This window comes from Dermochelys coriacea, chromosome 1 (assembly GCF_009764565.3).
Source record: "Dermochelys coriacea isolate rDerCor1 chromosome 1, rDerCor1.pri.v4, whole genome shotgun sequence".
Lineage (NCBI taxonomy): Eukaryota > Metazoa > Chordata > Testudines > Dermochelyidae > Dermochelys > Dermochelys coriacea.
Genome location: NC_050068.2, coordinates 149,646,911 through 149,672,261, shown reverse-complemented (window position 1 = coordinate 149,672,261; position 25,351 = coordinate 149,646,911). Strand labels below are relative to the sequence as shown.

At 41.0% G+C, this 25,351-nt stretch overlaps 1 long non-coding RNA gene across 1 annotated transcript; it reads left to right on the top strand.

The window, feature by feature from the left end:
• The first annotated feature begins 351 nt into the window (after positions 1 to 351).
• LOC122457705 lies at positions 352 to 23,375 on the top strand. The gene is made up of 4 exons (XR_006277379.1): positions 352 to 363; positions 11,520 to 11,526; positions 15,812 to 15,816; positions 23,198 to 23,375. It is a non-coding gene; the product is annotated as an uncharacterized LOC122457705 (long non-coding RNA).
• The last annotated feature ends 1,976 nt before the right edge of the window (positions 23,376 to 25,351 follow it).

The window sequence follows — 25,351 nt, the reverse complement described above, 5'->3', positions numbered from 1 at the left end:
CAGCCTCACCTCAGTCCCTGGAAAAATCATGGAGCAGGTCCTCAAAGAATCAATCCTGAAGCACTTAGAGGAGAGGAAAGTGATCAGGAACAGTCAGCATGGATTCACCAAGGGAAGGTCATGCCTGACTAATCTAATCGCCTTTTATGATGAGATTACTGGTTCTGTGGATGAAGGGAAAGCAGTGGATGTATTGTTTCTTGACTTTAGCAAAGCTTTTGACACGGTCTCCCACAGCATTCTTGTCAGCAAGTTAAGGAAGTATGGGCTGGATGAATGCACTATAAGGTGGGTAGAAAGCTGGCTAGATTGTCGGGCTCAACGGGTAGTGATCAATGGCTCCATGTCTAGTTGGCAGCCGGTGTCAAGTGGAGTGCCCCAGGGGTCGGTCCTGGGGCCCGTTTTGTTCAATATCTTCATAAATGATCTGGAGGATGGTGTGGATTGCACTCTCAGCAAATTTGCGGATGATACTAAACTGGGAGGAGTGGTAGATACGCTGGAGGGGAGGGATAGGATACAGAAGGACCTAGACAAATTGGAAGATTGGGCCAAAAGAAATCTAATGAGGTTCAATAAGGATAAGTGCAGGGTCCTGCACTTAGGATGGAAGAATCCAATGCACCGCTACAGACTAGGGACCGAATGGCTCGGCAGCAGTTCTGCGGAAAAGGACCTAGGGGTGACAGTGGACGAGAAGCTGGATATGAGTCAGCAGTGTGCCCTTGTTGCCAAGAAGGCCAGTGGCATTTGGGATGTATAAGTAGGGGCATAGCGAGCAGATCGAGGGACGTGATCGTTCCCCTCTATTCGACACTGGTGAGGCCTCATCTGGAGTACTGTGTCCAGTTTTGGGCCCCACACTACAAGAAGGATGTGGATAAATTGGAAAGAGTACAGCGAAGGGCAACAAAAATGATTAGGGGTCTAGAGCACATGACTTATGAGGAGAGGCTGAGGGAGCTGGGATGGTGTAGTCTGCAGAAGAGAAGAATGAGGGGGATGTGATAGCTGCTTTCAACTACCTGAAAGGGGGTTTCAAAGAGGATGGCTCTAGACTGTTCTCAATGGTAGCAGATGACAGAACGAGGAGTAATGGTCTCAAGTTGCAATGGGGGAGGTTTAGATTGGATATTAGGAAAAACTTTTTCACTAAGAGGGTGGTGAAACACTGGAATGCGTTACCTAGGGAGGTGGTAGAATCTCCTTCCTTAGAGGTTTTTAAGGTCAGGCTTGACAAAGCCCTGGCTAGGATGATTTAACTGGGACTTGGTCCTGCTTTGAGCAGGGGGTTGGACTAGATGACCTTCTGGGGTCCCTTCCAACCCTGATATTCTATGATTCTATGATTCTATGAAGGCTCAATGTGATCTAGTGCACAGAATGATTTTGGGGATTAGTGAAAGCACATTTGGAAGCTATTCACTGACCAGCTAGGAACATTACAATGGCCCATCAGGTTTCAGCAGACTTATGGGGGTGCCAACTAAGTGATGGAGAGTTCAGCTTTCTTTTGGATTTTTTTTAAGACTGTGAAAAGACTGTCTCGATTCATACCATGCTCACCAGCTGTGCTCCTGTTCAATATGGCTCCAGCATCAGCAGTTAGAATGTCAAACTCAATTACCTTTCCTTGTCATTTTCAACCATCCCATTCCCCACTCCTCCACACATCCATCAGGAATCCAGGATGACTTTCCTTCTTTCTTCTTAAACTCTTTTCAGACATCTTGGTTTCAGTTGCTGGGCCACTAGTGCCTGCAAAAGGAAGAGTCATGATTACCTCTTCCTTAGCACTTGAGCTCCTCCCAAGGCCCTTTATCTGGTAAGTGGGTCTCCTTTGGACCTGATTACGTTCTAAAGCATGTGATATAGCCTGTGGGACTGCGGGAAAATTAAGAGATGTTGCACAAGTTGAAACATGGAGCCTGAGGGTGTAGGGCAAAGATGAGGACTAAAGGGAAATTGAATCTCAGAGCCAGGGAATATGAAGAGCTCCTATATGCTGGAAGGTTTCTTGACTCCCAGTGTCCCATAGAATTCTCTTTTCCTTGCCCATCCACCCCTATTTCCGGTGCCCTGCACATTGCCCTGCTCCCTACCTCTAAACACACCAGATGTACAGTTCAAAAATGAATGAAGTGTGTGGGGGGAGGCCCTCTTTAAACAATTGTTTTAGAAACCCTGGCAGTTGATAGCTGATGTTAAATTTAAAATCCCACAGGGGTTATGGGGATTAAAGTATGATTGTACAGTGCTTTCAAAATGTAAAACACTAAATAAGCTATTAGGTGCTCCCTGCAGCTTGGCAGAGCAAAGGGCAGCCATGTGCACAAGCAAAAACAAATGTCCCTCTGTATTGTAGGTGGGTTAGGGCCTTTTCCAAAACATGAAGGGTGGTGAGATTGCAAAGGGAGGGAAAATGTTTGGCAGAAGAGGAGGGGTTTGTTGGAGGAGATGGCTTAGTGGTCTGATATACTTAGTCTCTCTGAAGTTGCATGTTCAGATCTAAGGAGAGTTGTCTCAGCCCTACATCCTTAAGGTGGATAGACTGATTTCCATGGAGTTTATGGTGTGGATTTTTCAGACAAGACCTTAATTGTATCCCTATTGACTCTATGTAGATATTGGAGAATCTGTGTGGCACATTTTGCCTGCACAAAGGCAATCCATGCACCCCACTGTGGTACAGTGTGCTTTTTTTTTTTTGTTTTCCATCAGCTCAGTGGTCATTACAATTCAGACTGGTGTCATTTGTAAAGTGCTTTGAGACAAAAGGTGCTATAGGTATTTATAGTTTACTCAAAGGGACAAGGCAAATTGACACAGCTGCTTTATTGGGGCACCTCCTAGGAAACAAATTACAGTAGAACCTCAGTTATGAACACCTCAGGAATGGAGGTTGATTGTAACTCTGAACAAAACATTATGGTGGTTCTTTCAAAAATGTACAACTGAACATTGACTTAAAACAGCAACTTGCTATGCAGAAGAAAAATGCTGCTTTATTATTTTATGCTTAACACAGTACTGTACTGTATTTGCTGTGGAGTTTTTTATTCTTTTTCTTTTTGTTGCTGCTGCTGCCTGATTGAGTACTTCTGGTTCCAAATGAAGTGTGTGTTTGACTGGTCAGTTTCTAACTCTGTTGCTCATAACTCTGAGGTTCTAGTGTAAGCCTGTTCACATGCAGTACTTTGTTTATATTGTTTGGGGCATCATTGTAAAAGAACTCTCGCTGTCTTCAGTAGCACTCTAGCTTGGTTGCCTCAAGATGAAATCTCAGTTTAAACACGTGCTTTTAATCGGGAAGATTTTCTTTAGAGGCGCTCAAAAGAAGACTTTTTTTATTTTTTTAATAAATTTTGCATTCAAAACTTCAAAACTTCATCTAAATTTCTTTTATATAGGCATTCCGACAAGCTCTCTACTCAATCAAGCTAACCCCAAGCAAAAATGCCAAAATTGTTCTTGAGACTTTTATTAAAAATGAAGTTGGAAATCTAGAAATTTCTGACCAGCTGTATTTGTATTAAAGTAGGGCTTAATGGCCCCAATCAGGCATCAGTGCTCCACTGTACAGACTCTTACGAAAAAGACATTGCCTGCCTCAAAGAGCTTTGCTGTTTTTGTTCTGCTAAAAAAAACTTTAGAGGATCAATGGATAAAGCTTCTGCAAGACAAATAATTATTTCTATGATCTTTTTCCAATACAACAATATATGTGGCTTGTAACATAGTAGGGGGAAATTTTTCACATTTTTTTTAAGTTGACAATGTCCCTTTAAAGGTTGGAGTTTCAACAAAAGTCTTCATTGATGCTGCCACCCTAACACACATTGTACTGGCTAGAACGGGATCGGTAACCTTTGGCACACGGCCAATCACAGAAATCCACTGGAGGGCCGGAACAGTTTGTTTACCTGCAGTGTCTGTAGGTTCAACCGATTGCAGCTCCCACTGACCTCGGTTCACCAATGCAGGCCAATGGGGACTGCAGGAAGCGGAGCGGGCCAAGGGATGTGCTGGCCGCCGCTGCCTGCAGCCCCCATTGGCCTGGAATGGTAAACCATGGGAGTTGAGATCGGCCAAACCTGTGGATGCTGCAGGCAAACAAACCATCCCGGCCCGCCAGCAGATTTCCCTGATGGGCTGTGTGCCAAAGGTTGCTGATCCCAGGGCTAGAACGTTGCAAACTTTTTCTTTCAATACAGACATTGCTACAGTTACTTGGGACCTTGTCAGCTTGCAGTTGGATTGTTGTAATGTACTCTACATGGGGCTAGACCTGAAAATCTTAAAAAAAAAAAAATATTCAGCCAGTGTCAAATTTGGTTGTTTTCATTGTTTAATGTTCATTGTATAACACCAAATCTTCTGTAAGCTGAACTGATGGGGAGCTCATTTCTGAATGCAATGGAAAGGGCTTATCTGTAAAGTCTTAAATTATTTCAGCCCTAGCTACCTAAAAGGCTACTTTGTGTGATGGTGTCTTTTCAGTGGATGAGGCTGAGAGCCTATATTTGGTGCTTGGGTGAGCAACAGTTTACAGACTTGCAGAAAGATATTGTGCAAGAGCGTCTTCCCCCTGGAGTCGCACTGAATTGATCATTTTGGGCTGCAGTTGAAGAACTGGCAAGAAGGTGGGCGGAATTTATATACAGGATGATCTGTTGTATCAGATTCAAGAGTAACTTGTTTTTTTTTGTGATTTTCTTTTTGTGCATCTTCTCATACATTTTGTAGAAAAATGAAGGCTTTTTTTAAAAAAAAAATCCTGCTGGGATAACTGTTAGGGAGTATAACTGGTTGGGAATTTCCAGACAAAATGATTTTCTGATGGCGTTTCCTCTGTGGTGCATCATGGGACTCATGGCTGTGGATGCACTATAGGAAATGGTATATCATTTCTTAATGTAACTTTAGAAGAATGCTAAAGAAGAATTTATGACAAAAGGAAGACTTCAAAATTTCAACTTTATCACATTTTAGAATGAAAATAAATCTTGAAATATCAATTTTGTATGGGATGGCAATTCAAATTCCACTCAGCTCTGTTAGGGAGCAAGGAACTAAGTAGCTTAAATGGTAATGGGCACTTATTTTGAACTTTCAGGAAATAGTCTCAATTGGAGCCATAAGGCACTCTACAGGAGACTCAATGTTGTCAGTGAATGACTGGTAAATTCAGTAACTTATTCCAGAGAAGTTTCAATTATGCCTAGAGAGAAAATAAGGATTTGTTTTGCTCTAATTGAAGGAATTACTCTGAGGTTGAAAAACATTGCTTCAATGAAGAAATGGCACCAGGAATATGAAGCCTAATTTGCTTATTTGTGAAAAAGAGGAGAAAGTAATATTAGCTTACTGATTTCTGGCATTTAAACTACATCTGCAGTAAATCAGTGTTCCAGGATCATGTGTGACTAACATGAAAAATTGGAGGTAAGAGAGATGGCTAACAATTCAGAGTGTAATGTGGAATGTTAAGTGGGGGTGGTGGGTGGGGAAGGGAAATCTTAAGCCTTAATGGTGGTCTTGGAAAGCATCAAAAATATCCTCAGTCACTAAAAATCCAATTCACACATCTTATGAAATCACAAGGATTGGATGGCAGCTCCACCATTGACTATCTCAGCTGAGATGCTTTAGCTAGCAATCCCTTGGTTTACTCAAGAATGGATTTGAAGGGCATTTTAAGTGGGAGCAGTAGTGGAGCCAGGTTTTTAGCAGTGACAGAGTGGGGTGGGGTGGAGATGGGGCATTGGTGTTTCTCATATTCTAGGGTGCAATTCAGACCAGTGAGGGTGCAATTCAGACCAGTGTCACTACTTAGGGTTATAATATAAATGCTCCAAAATGTGTTTGCTACTTGTGCATCCCAGGCAGGGAGCCACATGCAATCACCATGTACTCCGTGTTCTGTATGCTGTACCACTTGGATTCAAAGTGATTGAATCAAAACAGCCTGCCAGCAGTTATCAGACACTCTTGTCTTTACCAGACTTGGTTGATGTTAGCAGATGACTCCCCCCACGCCAACGCACCCTCAGCCCTGAACTTTCCCAAATATATGTGCTCTGCAATGTCCAGTTCTCTCCTGCAGTGTTCAGAGGAATAATAAGGTCTCCTCTAAAGAGACACAACCTTATAGCTTATCACTTTAAGTGGAGTTAACCAATACTTTAATCTAAACCAAAAGTGCTGTTTGAATAAAAATAGGATTTTAAGTGAGTTCAACTATAAGATGCAATTAGAAAAGGTTTCAAGCAAATAAAAGCAAAAACATGCATCTAAAATCTAAAACTTAGGCTACATCTACACTATAGCTGGGATTGACGCTCTAAGATTGATCCACTGGCGGTTGATTTAGCAGATCTAGTGAAGACCCACTAAATCGACAGCAGATCGCTCTCCAATCAACCCCCTGTACTCTATCCCCGACGAGAAGAGTAAGGTAAGTCAATGGGAGAGTTTCTTCTATCCACCCTCCATGTTAATTTTACCTAAGGTACATCGACTCCAGTTATGTGAATAACATAACTGGAGTTGCGTAGCATAGGTTGACTTACTGCAGTAGTGTAGATATAGCCTTAATCTAGCAAGGTACAGGCTTTGTTCAAGATGGCTTAATTCACCCACAGATTTACAGTAAAATGGCTGATTCCCTCTCTTTGGTCATAATTTCCTCCATGAGCCCAAATTGCTGGTTCCTTTGCCATCTTATGTGAAATAGAACTTGGGGTTCTCTGCTCCTTTCTTTTATAGTCATTGAGCCTTTGAAATGGATTCTTCTGAAGGTTACACCTTGTAAAGTTTATTCAAGCTGTGAGGAAGGCAACATGGAGTCTGAAGAAAGTTTCATGCTGTTTTCTTCCTTAGTGTTTGCTAAAAAGAAAATTGTTCTGTTTCCTACAATCTCGTCCCCTTGTTAGTAAACAGGGCCATCAAACTGCTTATGTAAGTTGAGGTAAACCCGCATTCCTTTGTTTAGGATAGGTCTGTTTAACACCTTTATCTAGGTAAGGCTATCTTGTCTTGAACATGTGCTAATTACTTTACAGGAGAATGCGTATCTTGACACATGTTTCTACACACATTTTACTATATTATTGACCAGCATGTTGTTAATTTTCAAATGGTACATCACAAGGCTAATTTTGTAGAACTATTATAAGGGTGTAAGGTGTGAATACAGGAGTGTTTAGGGTCACATAGCACCACCTTCTATTTTATCTATTGGCCTGAAAAGGCACTACATTTATGCCTAAAGGCCACCAAATGGGATGGTTGCACTCCTCAGTCCCCCTATTATCTCCTTGAATTTGTTACTTGTTTTCCTTCATGTTCCTACTGATCTTCAGGGCACACTACAAAGCCTATGCGTCTTCTATGGCTTTTAAGAAGAATGGGGAAGTAGTGATGACCTTACCAGGTGGAAGGAGTGAAAGAGTTCATTCTCTGTTTACTGGTTAATCGGGAGAACAAAGCATCCTAATGGGTATATGCAAAATCACAACAAAAAACTCATGCTGGTAACTAATAACTTACTAGCTGAGAAAGTGAGTCTTTAGAATGGGAAGCTGTTGGATAATGTAAATGTCATAGATCGCTATATGAATCTGAGTGATAGATATCCAAATGGGCAGCCAGATGAATTTAAACACCTGGGCATCCTCCTGGAGATCTATACCTAGTATTTGATGGATGTAATCCTCTAAATTAAAAACTTTTTAACTGGCTTTGGATATACATGTGGGCCTTCTGCTGACTTTAATAGAAGTTGTAAACATGTAATTAAAGCCAAATGTTGTATTTAATACAGACTATAATTGTTGTTGGTTGGTCTAGAAATAGAAAACAGAAGAGACACTGGATCAAATAAAAAGATGAACCATCACATAAAGAAAGGGGCAAGGGATCATTTCTTAATTTTACCTACTTTTATATACTATATATCAGACTTTTCAAGCTCCCAGATTCGAAGTGCTGAAATGAGCTGTTTGTTGCTGAGGTTTCAGTGATGAGCCATTGCCACTGACCAAGGGATTCATCAGTTGCCATGAAGATCAAAAGACTGAAACATCAAAAACAAACAATAGCTTTTAGATGAAACAGGAGTTTTGTCTTAGTCCCTGAAACAATCTGAGTTGATTATAACCAGATTTATATTAAGTCATTGTGGGAACTAAAACCATCTGCACAATATCACCTCAAAACTTTATTATTCCTGTAAGTACAGTACTTTAAACAGTCTCAGGAATCTAATTTCATAGTGCTTTTCACTGATAAATCTAATTGTTTTGCAATTATTGATTTATAATCTCTTTGCACAGTAGGATTCCGGTCCATGGCATCAAGTTTCACTGTTTAGATGGGATAAAACCTTAGTCATTAAAAAAGATTCTAATTTTTAGTTTAAACTTCCTCTCCTTTTTTTTAAATAGTCACTTTTTCAAGTAGAGTTGGGTAACTGCTCAGCAAACTGAAAAATATATGAAGGAGGAAGAGTTGTTCAACCACCCCTTGTGACCTATAGCCCAGTGATTAGGGTGTTTGCCTGGATTATTAGAGACCCAGGTTTAAATCTCTACTCTGGAGCAGAGACCTGTACTCAAGCCTTTTTCTCCCCTAAGTGAATGTCCCAACCACCAAACTATTCTGGGGTAAGTAACTATCAATCTCCCCTGTTGAAGCTGTTCCACTTTATATAAATACTTAAATGTTCACTGGGGCAGAGAGACAGAATGACTCAATAGTCTGGTGCTTCAGGTACTCACCTGGGAGAGAGGAGATGTAGATTCAACTCTCGTTATGAGTGATTCGCTCCCTCCCAGATGAGTGTCTTATATAGCCATTCTCTTCTTGGCCCATTATTACTCCTGGGGGAATTCTGAGTTCCAATCCCTGATCCACTGCGTACAAATACTTACATATTCATTAGAACAGCTTCAACAAGAGAAACTAAGCAAGAACTGCCCTAGAATGGCTTGATAGGGAGCTTCCCCTAGCTGTAGGAGATCTGAGTTCAAGACCCTGTGGGAGGATATATAGGGCTATGACCTGGGCCTGCTGCTCTCTGAGTGATTACCATGCCTATACTACCTTCTGGCAGAGCAGCAATGGAGGACTGTGATCCTTATGGAACCAAGCAACACTGTATATGCTGCCCCAGATTAGCAGTGCTTGGAAAGCACCTGATTGGTCCAGGTGCATGCCTTAAACCTGGAGGGGACACCAGGAAGTTGTCCATGAAATTAGGTGGATCCCCAGCTGGTTGTTGTGACAGATCCTGCTTCTTTGCCTTGCTTTGGTTTCTAGCTTGTGACTTTATCTCTGATCCTCAGCTTTGGTTTCCAGCTCTGGCCCCTGGTTCCAGCTATACCTATGAGGTCTAACTTTGGCTCCACTCACTGGACCTAACCAACCATGATCCCCACTCCGGTTTGGGGGGCTGAAATCTGGGTCTGCCACATTCGAGGCAAGTGCCCTAACTGCTGGGTTAACTGTTATAAAAGGACAATTCTCTCCCCTACCTTCCCCACACCTCCAAAGCTGGCCCTGAACGTTTTTCCAGATAAAACGAATCAGGTCAAATTAGTGCATAGTTTCAGGCTGACCCAAAACTGCATGTTTTGGCAAATGCATATTCTGAAAAATTTTGGCCAATTCTATTTTCCATCACCCATGAAGAATGGATGACAACCTGCTACTACAGAAAACAGTGGAACTAATATGTTCAAAGGATGCATTGGTGCATATTTATAGGCAATACATTTGTTTCAGTTGTGCTTTTGGATTTGTTTTTTTCTTTCCCTGCATGACAATCAGGTGTTAGGCCACATCTCTATAAATCTGAGACATTATTTTTGTGCATTTCAGACAAAGGGAGGTGCTGTTGATTTCTAGGTGTATCACAAATCTAAAAGTTCCCTCCAAAAACTGGGTCTATGTATTGGTTTGGGACAGCCAAAGGAGCCCCTAAGCACTATCTTCTTGGATGCAACTAGACAATGTGGTGGTAACACTCAAGTTTCTCCTGCCCAGCTTTGACTAATGCAGTCAGTGGTCTCTAGAAAACCACTGTTATATCTGAATGGTGGAAGAGATGGGGTACTTTATTTGCCCTCTTCCCCCCCCCTTTTTTTTTTTTACTGCTTTCTCCTTAGTATGCTGGTATCTTAAGGAGTCAGGTTCAAAGGAAGACACTTGCTCCCTGGCCTTGTAAATGCAACCCAGCCATTGCCCCTGGGTATTCACCTGGCATGTATTACTGGATTGAGACTCCACTGTTGTGGTCTAAGGCTATTTAAGCTTTGCCTACCCTAGGATGGGTTAGTTAGTATAGTTTTACCAGCAGAACTCCCTAGCAGACGCACTTCTGTTGTATAGAAGTGGCTATACAGCTATAAGCACAGTTATATTGCCATAACTGCATCTGCACTAGGACTCTTAGCAGCATACCTATGCCAGTAACAAAATCATACCCTTTAATTGACATAGCTCTGCCAGTAAAACTCTAAGTGCAAAAGAAGCCTTACTCATCTTTTTTTCTTATTTTATTTCTCTGATGCCTCCTTTGTAGCCACGAGAAAAAGAATCTGCTGCTTTCGCATTAAATAGGGTAAAAATTACTTCATGTTGTAATTTCCATGCCCACCCAAGCCTGATAGACAATGAATTTACCAATCAATGATTTTATAGTATTTTTCAGAGCTGCTTTTTGAGACTGTTTCCCTTTTTACCTTCTCGCTTGCTCATTTTCCTAGCTGACACTTGCACTCTTGGTTTCATATGTATTGACAGCATTTTCAATATGTGAAACCTTAGGATCATGCTGTTCAGGTTCATTTCCACAATAATTATCATTCTCCTTTTTTTTTCCTTCCTGTCAATGTTCCTTCCACTAGGCTCTTCTATATGCCTAATTCTGTTCTGTAGCTTGTGATGAAAAGAGAGCCAAGCCCGTGTTTAAATAGGAATTCAATAGTCCTTAACTTCTGAAGTATACAACTAGTACCACTACTTCCATAATACCTTCCCTGTGATTACCCATGAGAAATTCAGATTTGTGCATTTAAGTTAAGACTTGAACAGACTCTGATGTTAACAAGCTGATGACAAGCCAGTGCCCATTAAAAATAAATGCAGATAACACTAGAATAGCATTGTTTGATGTTTACCTCCTCATCTAAAGACCTCAACTTTGTGCTATCCTACTTCCTCAGGGTACAGCTTCAGCACAGTGATTTCCTATCCAGTTTATCTCTTGCTGCTCAATTATATCTGCCATAAACAGCTTTTGGAGAATAATGTCCACTAATGCAAAGCTGGGAATTCAAACATTACCTGTGCATTAGCCTGAGAAGCTCATTCTGTCCTTACATTCCATCTTTTATTTCCCACATAGATAACTTCAGGAAACAGCATAATGTCAGATCAATGGAAAATTTGCTGTTTAAGTATTCTAACACAGCAAGCATAATGAAACTCACCAACTGTATGTCATTAGGAAGCAGCTCTGAGGTTGTTCTCTAACACAAAGGAAAAAACCTACACTTTCATTCCTAGACACTCATCTACAATTTGCAAGATTGAAGGTAGAGTGGATTAGTCAGCAATGAGAGGATAACTGAGATATCCAGAGCCGTAAGTCTGAACAGGTCCCATCTTAAAAACAACAGACACCAGATACAGCTCTAGAAGCAGGAAAAACACTAGCATTACACAGATCTGGAAGTGGATAATAGCCCTTCTTCTGGTCTGTCTTCATTTGGAGACATCTCAGAAGGACCCAACCATGAAATGCACAGGATACATTAATACAGAGCAAATTTTTTATTTAATGGCATTTAAAAATGTATTCTCCTGTCCAAGCAGAACCATGCTGAATGTTATGAATAAGATGCATTAGTGCCTAGGTCTGTACTCCACTTTTTAGGAATATGAACGGCTGGTTATTCCAGACAACTGCAAAGGAATTCCAGATAACACAGGAACTATGGGTAGCACAGTTTACAGAAAATGCAAATTATATGTTCTATGCAGTGATGGATAGAATAGAAAATACTATGTCCTTCCCCTTGACTCTTGTGTTCTCACTTCAGTTTTTAGCCCTAATGCTTGTAATCTCTCTAATGTACTGTACCTTTGTGGATGAACCAGGCAAGCAAAAATCAGTTTGGTAAGAGTTCATAAAATGAAAAGTTCAAGTTCCTGATTCCCAGTGTATCAAAGCAGTGGGGAAAAAGAAGCTGAATTTAGAGTTGTTAACAAAACTGGTTGTCTTCTCTGCATCTACTACAGGCAAAGGAGGGATGAAAGCTTCCTTGAGCTCATCTAACTATTTGTATTCTCTCCCTCCCAGGTGACTCAAGCTAAGTGCTATGGAGCTGGTGTAGCATCATTTTAAAGCGCACTGTGAGCACAGCTACTACACAAAGAACCCATAAAAAATCATTGACCATTTTGGCACATGGCAGTGAGGCTGGAACTGTCAAACTCCCTCAGCTTGGCTTGGCTTGCCTCCTTTTCCATCTCCAGTACTTTAGGACAGACAGAACCCAACATTGTAAATCAAGTCCTCCTATTGAATTCATTACTTACAGGCAGCATTAGCAGCCGTTGCACTTACTGCAAATTTGATTCCCCAGGGACTGGGGCTCCTGCAGCTCTAGCAGCAGTAACATGCACTTTACTTAGAAACCAGACCCAACTGCACCACAGAGAGCCTTGCATCTAGATTAGAAAGAGGGAAAACCAATATTCTAACCAGCAAGCAGATTCCTGCCCCTGGTTTGAAGGCAGATTAGCCAGTTAGTCTGATTCAGAGATAGGCACAAAGTAACAGTGTTTCTAAAAGAACGTCAGAATGTTAGAAACTAACAAGCTGGTAGATAGTCAGAACACGCTATATACCCTTTAAGGAAAACTCAGTACATTGACAGTAATCCCAAAGTTTAAACAGCTTCACCACAGTGAACTCTCAGCTAAGATAGCAATGTTGCCTGGCTTGACCCCAGTCTCCAGAGTTTGGTCAGAGATTCCTAGGCACCCTGCTGCGTTTGGCTGTATCACTGGGGGGGGGGGGAATGATGTGGCCCTGAAAAGCCACAAATAGGTTATTGGCTGCATCCACATGGGATGAAGGTCTATGAAGGAACTTGAATTATACAGTGTAAATTTAAAAGATCCAAGGTTTAGGATGTACAAAAGAATCTGCATTTGAATTAAATACTAGTGTCTTTGTAATACACAGAGTGAAATTAAGGATATTATAACTTGTAAAAGAAGTGGATCTCTGACACCAGTCAGTGGGGGAGACTAGCCCTCCTAATCTTTTTTTTTAAATACTTGTGCTCTCTCATCTCACTTGTACATTATTTAATAACAAATTGTGATTTAATATAGGCAACCATGTATACAGGTTCTAGGGACACTCATAACCTAACAATTATTTTGTAGCTGCATCTCATTTATCACTCTTAGTCATGCAAGCACGAGCCCTAACCATTCATGGTAGATAATGTTTCCATGCAGCAAAATGCATTAATATTTCCATCTTTGCTAAATAAATAGACTGATTTTTTCCCTTGAAACATTTATAGATTTTTTTTGATCATCTATCCTCCACACATTCTGGATTCTGATAGATCACAAAAATCCTGGGGGAGTTTGCACATCCACTTTATTAGCTTTACATTTTATGAAATTTTGGTTTTTTTGCAGACCTCAGAGGAAAGGTTTTTTTCATATTAAAAAAAAGTGCTGAAGCCTTTAGTTCTAAGTTATACTGGTCCTGTGATAATTACACCCTATGGCTGAATCTTTCCCTGTGAGACACAGGGAGGCACAGGCTCGTGGGAGCAGGGAAATTGAGCTGTAGCTCACGAAAGCTTATGCTCTAAAAAATTTGTTACTCACTAAGGTGCCACAAGTACTCCTTTTCTTTTTGAGTTAGAAGGGGTTAGCAGTGGTTCAAAGTGCCCATGACTACTTTTTCTGGTAGGGAACTGAAGTTGCTCACATGACACCAAAAGTGATGGCTGTAACCCAGGAAGCCCCTCAAATGCCAACAGGCAGACATCCTACCATAACTCTCAGCAGGCCTGACACACTCATTGCCTCCAACTCACTGTCATTACCTGTAAGATGTCATATGCAAACTGGTAACATGCTACTCATTAATATTGAGTGAAGTACGTGCAGGAGGTCTGTAAAGAACTACAGATATATGCTGTACATATGTTCCTAACATGTGTTTGGCAGGCAGTATCAAAGCCCATCCCATCCTAGACAAAAAAAAATGCTGTTTTGTTGGCTTGACTGTCTCCAGTTTAAATCAAGCAAGGTGAGACCAGACACAATTAAAAGGTTATCTATGTGTAAGGTAAACAAAACCAACATGCGAGCCAATCAGAGCAGATGACCATTTAACAATCTCAACAGGGGATGGAGGCTGCACCCTCCAGGAAGCTGCCTGGAGTTTTGAACTTTGGGCAATGAACTTTAGGAAGATATAAGTAGAAGAAAAAAGCCATTTTGTTATCCATCATTGGGTGAAGACAGGGACCCAGAGCTATTGTAACTGAGAAAGTTGGATACTTCAAACAAAGGGGTTGAAGTCTCTGAGAATTGACTACAGGTGAGAAACCTGATTAAACAAAGATGATAAAAGTCTGAGTCACCAGAAAGCATGTCTTGTTTTGTTTTATTGTAACCATATCTGTCTTCTTCTCGCTTAACTATCTGTTAAAATTATTCCTGATTAAATTGATTACAAGACCATCTCAGTGCTGTGTATTACACTGAAGGGTAAATTTCTCAGCCAAACTACCAGGTTGGGGTGTGCTCTGTGTCTTTGGAGGCAGCAAACTTGATAACTTCTGTGTGTGTCCAGGGACTGAACACTGCAGGGGTGATGGTTGGGGGTCAGTTTGTAACTAGAAGAGCTGTTAGTAACCAAGCTGATGGAAGCCAGGGGGGAGCCATTGTGCTGTGAGCAGCCTGCTGGTGTCACAACTCTGAGCCAAAGCAGCATAGCATAGAGCTACCCAGGTTACAAGGCAGGTCGTGATATAACCCCTTAGGAGTCTGGGTGAACCCTCAAAGCATTACACCATGGGGTGAGGCCAGCTCAATGGGGTGATGCTCTCAGTTAGCACAATTACAGCCTCACATGGAACTCCAGAAGTACCATAAAGTTGCCCATCTTTCGGAGAAAGTGGCAGTGCTCACACTACCTGCATCTCTGCTAGAGATGCATCCACCCTGGGTGGAATGCCTATGAGTCCAGGGAGTTCCAATTTCGCATCCCTCTAGTCAAGTACTGTATATAATATGCGTGCCCATGCAGTTACAGGTAAAGAAGTACAAGCACATTACTGATCTCAATGGAGTTACCCCACTGTCCAAACTGAAGTACCTAAATGGTGAATTGGGACCTATAAATACAACCTCATCATATAGGGGATCCCAGTTTTTCCTCACTTTAATGTTTCAGGCCCTAAAGTTCACTCAGTTATAACATGGAGGCCATACTCCCCAGTGTCTTACACCTTGTGTAGCCACTTACATCTATGGGTATAAAACTCTATGCCTGTGATTTGGCAGCAAGTAATACTCACTTTGAACAGGGGTAAATGGCTGCACAATGTGAAGGGCAGTGGAGAATCAGTCACATGAAGTATAACCAACATGTTCAGTGTTTAATCTTTTCAGCCTCTATTTATGACTTCTATTATTTTTATTACAAAACTAAGAACTGTCCTTTGTATAGCACAGATGAGAATTACAGTGACCTATGTCTCAGGCAAGGTGAATTTTCTATTTGCAACTGAATGAAGCTCTGTGCTATGTTATCCAACTGATGTAGCAATACTTGGAACTTTTCAAAAAGTTGAAGGCAGGGAAAAAGCAGAATGAAAGATCTGCCCAAGAGGAGTAAAGAGGATAAGTTGGGTATTATAGGATCACTGTCTTCTGCTTATACACTCTTTTCATAGGCAACATGTTTTCAGCTACCACCCAACAATGTACAGACCTTTCTTCTCTTCCATCCAGACTTGCACCTCCAATTGTCTCTTTGCAATCTCTTCCTGGATGCTCTGAAGTCACCTTATTGAACCTAAAATGGTAAACATTGAAATTATTTTTCTTCTCAAACCCTCCTTTCTTCAACACTGATGACAACTCCACTATGCTCCCTGTTTTGTAAGCTCACAACATTGTCACTTCTGAGTTGGGTCTTCTTCCGCACCCCCATTCTCACCTTGATCCACTGATACCAATAAATACTGTCCAATTTTCCTCAACATCATCTCCCAAAAGCGGCCAAATTCTTCTCCAGTCTCACTATCGAAAGCTTTCATCTCTGACCGTGACAATTTCCACTTTCTCCTCTCTGGCCTTGTATCAGGAATTACATTCAGCTCAGTGGCTGAAATGATCAGGTGGCGGGTGAGTTATCAATCTTCTAGTGGTGGTTCTTCACTCAGTGATATGGCTTTATTTCCTCAGATAACAGATTTTTCAGTCAGGTGGTACCAGATTCAATGAGTTTGGCTGCAATTTCCTTGTCCATCTCCTGGTTCCATTTAGCAGAACTATTATCATCACAGATAGCCTCCTTCCCAGGGTCCTCATGTTGGCATCTGACCACACAGACTCTCAAAGTCGCTGTTGGATGATGTGGGAGTAGTTAGCAACTAACAGTTCAACTCTTTGAATGCAGGAAATCAGATGAGCACTATGGCTGGCTGTATCTAAACCTGAGCAACATCAATGAGTGGGCTTCTCCTTATTTACAGAAGTAGAATTGTCCTCTATGGCATAGGGGGAGGGATAGAGTGTGACAGGTTCTGTTTAGAAACACTCACTGTTGCATGATGACAGGTTTCAGAGTAGCAGCCGTGTTAGTCTGTATTCGCAAAAAGAAAAGGAGTACTTGTGGCACCTTAGAGACTAACAAATTTATTAGAGCATAAGCTTTCGTGTAGCTCACGAAAGCTTATGCTGTAATAAATTTGTTAGTCTCTAAGGTGCCACAAGTACTCCTTTTCTTTTTTCACTGTTGCATGTGATACATTTATATCTTCCTGACTATGCTATAGAACAACCATGTTTCTGTAACTGGTATGAGCAACAACTATGCTAGAGCCTTGGTCAAGAACAGTTGGCAACTATGTTGTGCGGAAACTCAAATGATACTCAAACTGAGGCAGAAAGTTATCCAGGGAGATCTGGTAAGCAGTGCTGTTAAAATCTTACTTCTTCAAAGCCATCTGGAGGAATTCTATGTCACTAAATAAATTTGAGCAGGATAATGTGTTAATCCTGTTTCTGCTATACACTTATCTTTTAAAATATATAATCCACTTCTTAGGTATAGATCTCACAAACTGTGCATGCTATTAGTAAAGTATTGTAAACGCAAGTCATTTGAACAGTCTGCAAATATAATACAGTGCTGGGTGGACTTGTTCTTTTTCTTTTTAAACCAAGAACATCTAATTTATTTTTTCCCCATGTATACTAGACTAACAATAGGAACTCTAATTCTACAAGTACAGCTCTCTGGGCAATCTCTTGTATGAAATTACTTTTGTTTACATTTTGTACCATTATTAATATTTCTTCCCGTGGCATATTTTCCTATGAGATTGAATCCAACAAGAGATCCCGACAATCAACTCCTTCCAAAACCCTGTAAAATAAATTTCATTCATAGACCTTTATGGAATAGCCCTGTTAACGTAGGTGGATCATTCCCACTGCCGCAGTCAAGAATAAGGCACTCGTTATGATCTCCTTCTCAGATTAAATTACATTTTAACCACATTTAAACTGGAATGAGCTCTTATTATAGAGTGAGTAAAGGGCACTATTATTTTTTCCTGCATTAGTAACTGGCATATATTCCTACACTGTCAGCTGTTACTCCTGACAGTGACAACACATACAAAAAATAGACATTTGCAAGATTTGGCAAAACTAAAGCACACCATAAAAGTGAATAGCTTTATTCATTGCAGATCTGGAATGTGATAAAGTGACTCATGCTGGAGCATTGGCTTCCTGGATCACAACATGAGATAGGAAATGAAATTAGGGATGGATAGCATAAAGTATTTCAGATCTGCATTCCTCACCCACTCAAATATTTGTCCAAAATGTGAGGGTTTATTTTGGTTTTAAAGTGCTTGTATAATTTTTCCCTATTTTTCATTCTCACCCCGCCATGTGGGCACTAATTCATTCTGATTGGGATCAGAAGATATGAATTACCTCTTCTATTAGAATTCTAGCTGTCTTGACAGCATTTTTGAACTGACTGAAGGCCAAAACAACTGGAAATCTCCATAAAACAGCCTGTTCTTTTGATACTACCACCACAAGTAGTTCAGACAAGTACCCTGCTTTGGAAATGTGTCTCTGAATAAATGCAAAGTGAATGTTAATCCAATATAGAAAGAAGTATGTTGTGCATCAAGCAGGGAGAGTGGGGAGTGATATTCTCCACTTTGGGTTGCATGCATCACCTAGTCATCTATTGCATGTGTTTGCATCTCTGATGTTGTCTAACCAGCACAAAATCCTTCTCTGGATACACATAGACATCCTGAAGGGGAGCAGTGTGGAGCTAGCCTCAGGGAGGGAAGGATGTCTCAAAGAAGCCAATGTGCTATGTGGTGCAACTTATGGCTGCTTTTTCTAGCACATGATGCCAACCTTACCATAGTACCTGCCTGACCATCTTCTCTTGTTCCCATACCATCCACTTTGGGATCTTCTCCTTCTCCTGCTGCTGTAGCGGCGCATTCAAGGGGAAAGTGCTTCCATGATCCCCTCATCACCTAGGAGAGCATCCGCTTGATTTGGGGAGAGAGATCGGGGAATTGGTCTTGGGCTGTAAACAGCTTGAGGTGGAGAACCTGGCTTTGTCAACTCTCTCTTGTACAGGGTCAATAGAATGTTCATGCATTGCCAGTGTGGCACAGTTAAAATTCACTAAAAGTATTGAAAGGTGATAGATTCATACATACTAAGGTCAGAAGGGACCATTATGATCATCTAGTCTGATCTCCTGCACAACGCAGGCCACCAAATCTCACCCACCCACTTCTGCGAAAAACCTCACCTATGTCTGAGCTATTGAAGTCCTCAAATCGTGGTTTAAAGACTTCAAGGAACAGAGAATCCTCCAGCAAGTGATCCGTGCCCCATGCTACAGAGGAAGGTGAAAAACCTCCAGGGCCTCTTCCAGTCTGCCCTGGAGGAAAATTCCTTCCCGACCCCAAATATGGCGATCTGCTAAACCCTGAGCATATGGGCAATATTCACCAGCCAGATATTACAGAAAATTCTTTCCTGGGTAACTCAGATCCCACCCATCTAATATCCCATCACAGGCCATTAGGCCTATTTACCATGAATGTTTAAAGATTAATTAATTACCAAAATCACGTTATCCCATCATACCATCTTCTCCATAAACTTATCGAGTTTAATCTTAAAGCCAGATAGAGCTTTTGCCCCCACTGCTTCCCTTGGAAGACTATTCCAAAACTTCACTCCTCTGATGGTTAGAAACCTTCAATTCTAAACTTCCTGGTGGCCAGTTTATATCCATTTGTTCTTGTGACCACATTGGTACTGAGCTTAAATAATTCCTCTCCCTTTCTGGTATTTATCCCTCTTATATATTTACAGAGAGCAATCATATCTCCCCTTAACCTTCTTTTAGTTAGGCTAAACAAGCCAAGCTCCTTGAGTCTCCTTTCATAAGACAAGTTTTCCATTCCTCAGATCATCCTAGTAGCCCTTCTCTGTACCTGTTCCAGTTTGAATTCATCCTTCTTAAACATGGGAGACCAGAACTGCACACAGTATTCCAGGTGAGGTCTCACCAGTGCCTTGTATAACCATACTAAAACCTCCTTATCCCTACTGGAAATACCTCGCCTGATGCATCCCAAGACCGCATTATCTTTTTTCACAGCCATATCACATTGGCAGCTCATAGTCATCCTATGATCAACCAATACTCCAAGGTCCTTCTCCTCCTCCGTTACTTTTAATTGCTGCGTCCCCAGCTTATAACTAAGATTCTTGTTATTAATCCCTAAATGCATAACCTTACACTTCACACTATTAAATTTTATCCTATTACTATTACTCCAGTTTACAAGGTCATCCAGATCCTCCTGTATGATATCCCGGTCCTTCTCTAAATTGGCAATACCTCCCAGCTTTGTATCATCCGCAAACTTTATTAGCACACTCCCACTTTTTGTGCCGAGGTCAGTAATAAAAAGATTACATAAGATTGGTTCCAAAACTGATCCTTGAGGAACTCCACTGGTAACCTCCCTCCAACCTGACAGTTCACCTTTCAGTAGGACCCGTTGTAGTCTCCCCTTTAACCAATTCCTTATCCACCTTTTGGTGTTCATATTGCAGTGGGGGCAAAAGATCTATCTGGTTTTAAGATTCTACTTGATAAGTTTATGGAGGAGATGGTATGATGGGATAATGGGATTTTGGTAAGTAATTGATCTTTAAATATTCAGGGTAAATAGGCCAAATCCCCTGAGATGGGATATTAGATGGATGGGATCTGAGTTACTATAGAAAATTCTTTCCTGGGTATCTGGCAGGTGAATCTTGCCCATGTGCTCAGGGTTTGGTTGATTGCCATGTTTGGGGTCGGGAGGGAGTTTTCCTCCAGGGCAGATTGGAGAGGCCCTGGAGGTTTTTTTGCCTTCCTCTGTAGCATGGGGCATGGTTGACTGGAGGGAGGCTTCTCTGCTCCTTGAAGTTTTGAACCATGATTTGAGGACTTCAATAGCTCAGACATGGGTGAGGTTTTTCATAGGAGTGGTGGGTGACATTCTGTGGCCTGCGCTGTGCAGGAGGTCGGACTAGATGATCAGAGTGGTCCCTTCTGACCTTAGTATCTATGAATCTATGAATCTATTGATCCCCCATCTTTTCCAATTTAACTAATAATTCCCCATGTGGCACGGTATCAAATGCCTTACTGAAATCTAGGTAAATTAGATCCACTGCGTTTCCTTTGTCTAAAATATTTGTTACTTTCTCAAAGAAAATTTTGTAAAACCATGTTGTATTTGTCCCATTTACCATTGACTTCAATGTCCTTAACTACTTTCTCCTCAAAATTTTTTCCAAGACCTTGCATACTACAGATATCAAACTAACAGGCCTGTAGTTACCCGGATCACTTTTTTCCCTTTCTTAAAAATAGGAACTATGTTAGCAATTCTCCAATCATACGGTACAACTCCTGAGTTTACAGATTCATTAAAAATTCTTGCTAATGGGCTTGCAATTTTGGGTGCCAATTCCTTTAATATTCTTGGATAAAGATTATCTGGGCCCCCTGATTTAGTCCCATTAAGCTGTTTGAGTTTCTCTCAGATATGGTAATATCTTCCTCCATATCCTCATTCCCATTTGTCATGCTCCCATTATCCCTAAGATCCTCTTTAGCCTTATTAAAGACTGAGGCAAAGTATTTGCGCTGGTTCTGCATATCCCCATGCATTTTATGGTCTACATTTTATGGCCGATGCACTGAGTTGTAAATTTAAACACGATGCAAAGGAGCAGAAGACACTGACATGCCATTCAACTCAGATAACAATGCTGTGGGGACCTTAGCTTTTGTAAGACCTGACTTTTAGTTGTTAACTGGGCCAGGTTAAGACTACAGTAAGACAGGTTTTATAATTCAAGGATAAAAGAAGAGAGAAGGCATAAATGCATGATTCCTGAAGACACAGGTACATGTTTGTTTACAGGTACATGTATTATGATTATCTCATCAGTGCCTCTAAGTTTACACCCCTTTACCCTCAGTATGAATAAACATGTACTTCAAGGAATGTGTGCATGTAACAGAGATATTGGCATGGTGTTTACAAGAATAGCACAGCAGGGGGAAAGGACATCTGTCCACTGGGCTGAGTAGGGCCAGGGAGTAGACTTTCTTTTTTGCTTTGTCTCTGAGCTCAGGGAACTGAATTGGACACAAGACAGGACATCACAGCTATGATAGTTGCACCTGGAACCTGCTTTCCAGTCATCAAGGAGCAGGCCAAAGAGATGGATTCAAGGAGCATGCTGTGGTCTGAACCCAAATGAGCTATGTAACTTTGTTCCAGCTCTTCAGGCCCCAATGTTTTTACTTCATCATAGAAATTTGAGACTGGGAAGATGTATTAAATCCATTTCTCCTTACAGTACATTTTCTATGAGGTATTTTTTTAGTATAGTTTTAAACATCTCAAGTAATGGAGCTATCACCACTTCCCCTGGATGATTGATCTGCACTCTAATATGTTATCTGGAGGATTATTCTGGTATTCAGCCCATACTTTTTCTTAATTTCAACCCACCGCTGCTAGTTATACTCCTGTGTACCACATTAAGCCCTCCTTCTCTATCTTTGGCATGTACACCTTTCAAATATTTGTAGACTTAGCATATACCTCTTAAGCTATGTCTACAGTTGGAGTTAGGGTGATTCCCAGATCACATAGACATATGCTAGCTGTCACTGAGTTAGTGCTCTAAAAATAATAGAGAAGCTGTGACGTTATGAGTGTAATATAATATCTCATTGAAACTCGACACAGGGCCAGAAAGAGTTAATTAACTCACAGACTGACATGACCCTTGTCTGCTGAACTTTAAAGACTTGTTAGGAAGATATGTAAATGAATAGAGCTTTGAAATGCAAGCCTGCATTGTTAAAGATAGAGGGGTAACTGTTTGCTCAGGCCTTGGGATGTAAGCAAACAATTCTTGTCTATTACTATGGCTTTGATTCAGAGATAAAAAAAGGAGTCTTAACATTTAAGGTTTCAGAGTAGCAGCCCTGTTAGTCTGTATTCGCAAAAAGAAAAGGAGTACTTGTGGCACCTTAGAGACTAACAAATTTATTAGAGCATAAGCTTTCGTGAGCTACAGCTCACTTGAAGCTCACTAAGGTGCCACAAGTACTCCTTTTCTTTTAACATTTAAGAAGATACTTGAGTTAAATAGCATTATTGTCTATATGTCTCTTTGAAGGTTGTGGTAACCTGTATCTGAACTGTTTAATAGATAAATTACCCAATGCTAATTGCCATGATGTTTGGGAGAAGGAAAGTTAAGCCTATTGTTTTCTCAGGTGAAAAGGCTGCTGGAAATGTATAAAAACCATGGGACAGGATCCTTCTTCACCTGTGATCTGCTTTGGGTTTCAAGAAGGGGAATCCCTAAGCCTTAAGAATTGAGATTCCCAGTCACTGACTGGAGTCACCCTGAATATGGACATTGGACTATAACCTCTGGACTATTTCTAAAAGAACCTTTGGCAACTACCAGCTCACCATCTCTGCTATGTATCTGGACCTTGAGAAAGTGAACTCAAGTGGGTATGTATATTGATCTTTCAACCAACTTTCTTTTTCTTTTTTAATAAATTTTAGTTTAGTTAATAAAAATTGGCTATAAGCGTGTATTTTGGGTAAGATCTAAGTTGTTATTTGACCTGAGTCTGGGGCTTGATCCTTTGGGATCAGGAGAACTTTTTTTCTTTTACTGGGATATCGGTTTTCATAACCAGTCATCCCCATAAGAAGCGGTGCTGGTGGCGATACTGTGAAACTGGAGTGCCTAAGGGAATTGCTTGTGTGACTTATGGTTAGTCAGTGGGGTAAAACCAAAGTCCTCTCTGTTTGGCTGGTTTGGCATGCCTTAATAATAAAAGACATCCAGCTTTGGGCTGTAACTGCCCTGCTCTAAGCAATTTTTCCTATATTGATACTCTCAGTTGTGTCCTATCAAAGGCAGCGTTGTTACAGAAGCCACAGTAGCACAGGCAACAGTGAGGGTGGAATGGGCTAGCCTTGCTCTGAAGTTGAGGTGGAAGTTTGCATGCGGCACATCTAGCTAATGCTTCCACTGCTCATGCTGTTGCAGCTACACTTATTTCTAGTACACTAGGTCAATGAGAGCTAGCACAAGTACGTCTACATGAATTGGCATTCATGCCCCTACCTACTACTGTAGACCTATTGAGTCATGGCTTTGACTCATTTAGCTCTTTTTTCCTTTGAGCCTCGTGAGTATTTTTGCCGCTTTTTCTGTGTTAGAATTTTCTGGTTATATGTTGCCCAGAACTGAATACAATATCAAAGCCTAGAGATGGATTCTTACCTGCCTGATGTGTGACATGATGACTTTTACCTGCAATCCAAATTTTCATTGTTCCCCGCAAACCAATATCACATTGCCAAACCACGACTATTCTGCTGCCTACACACACCATTACATCCCTCTCACCATTACTGCTTACAAGCTTTTTCTCTACCATTTTAAAGTGTTTCTGATTATTTTTCTTTAGATGTATTAGCTTGAAGTTTTCCCAGTGGAAGCTCATTTTTGAATTCTCTGCCCATGTTTCTAATCTCTCTAGGTTTCCATTATTTTCTGTTCTGACTGGTGTTTACAACACCTTATTATTTTGTATCATCTGTGAATGTCATTAAGATGCAATTTAATCCCTTTTCCAGATTCCATGCGTATTCCTTTGTCTTTTCAGATGGCTTACAAGCCCCATGGCAGCGTTCCTATCCAGCTCAATCTGAATTATTTTTTCAGATAGGATTTTGTGAGAGAGTATCAAAAGTTTCACTATATTTCATATAGTACACTTATTTTGTTCCACGCATACTTGAAGAGCCAGATGGTGACATCCTTACTGCACAACTTATTTCATGATGTAAGGTTCCATTCAAAGTGAGTAAGTGTCACAAATTAGCCAAAAATCTTACCTGGTGAGTTTTATGGTCAATCAATTCTTATTGTTCAGAGCTCCACTGTCCCATGGATATTTGTTATTGTTACATGGAGGGACCATGAAGTGCCCTTCTGAAGGGACAAGGGAGTTCTGAGCATAGCAATCTCCCCCTGTGCACAGAGCAGCTGGGCTGACCTGCGGTATGATTTGTTTATTCTTTATTGAGCACTGACAGAACATTTGACTATTTGCAAACAAGATGGATGATATGACTGTACTGTGTGACGTTGCAGCCTACTTATGGTGGGTTAGCACAAGCAGGCAAAGACTCCAGAATAACGATGCAGACATGACTTCAGTAAACAGAAGTACTTGCACTTATTACTGGAAGAGGGTACTGGAGTAATAACCTAACTGCTGCTGATACTGCTCTTACTGAAGAGTTTTCCTTTCTCTCAGATGCAGGGAGTACAGCCACACTTCCTTTCAAAATTACATCCTGAGACAGGAGTCCTATCCTCTAGGAGGAGTCACACCATT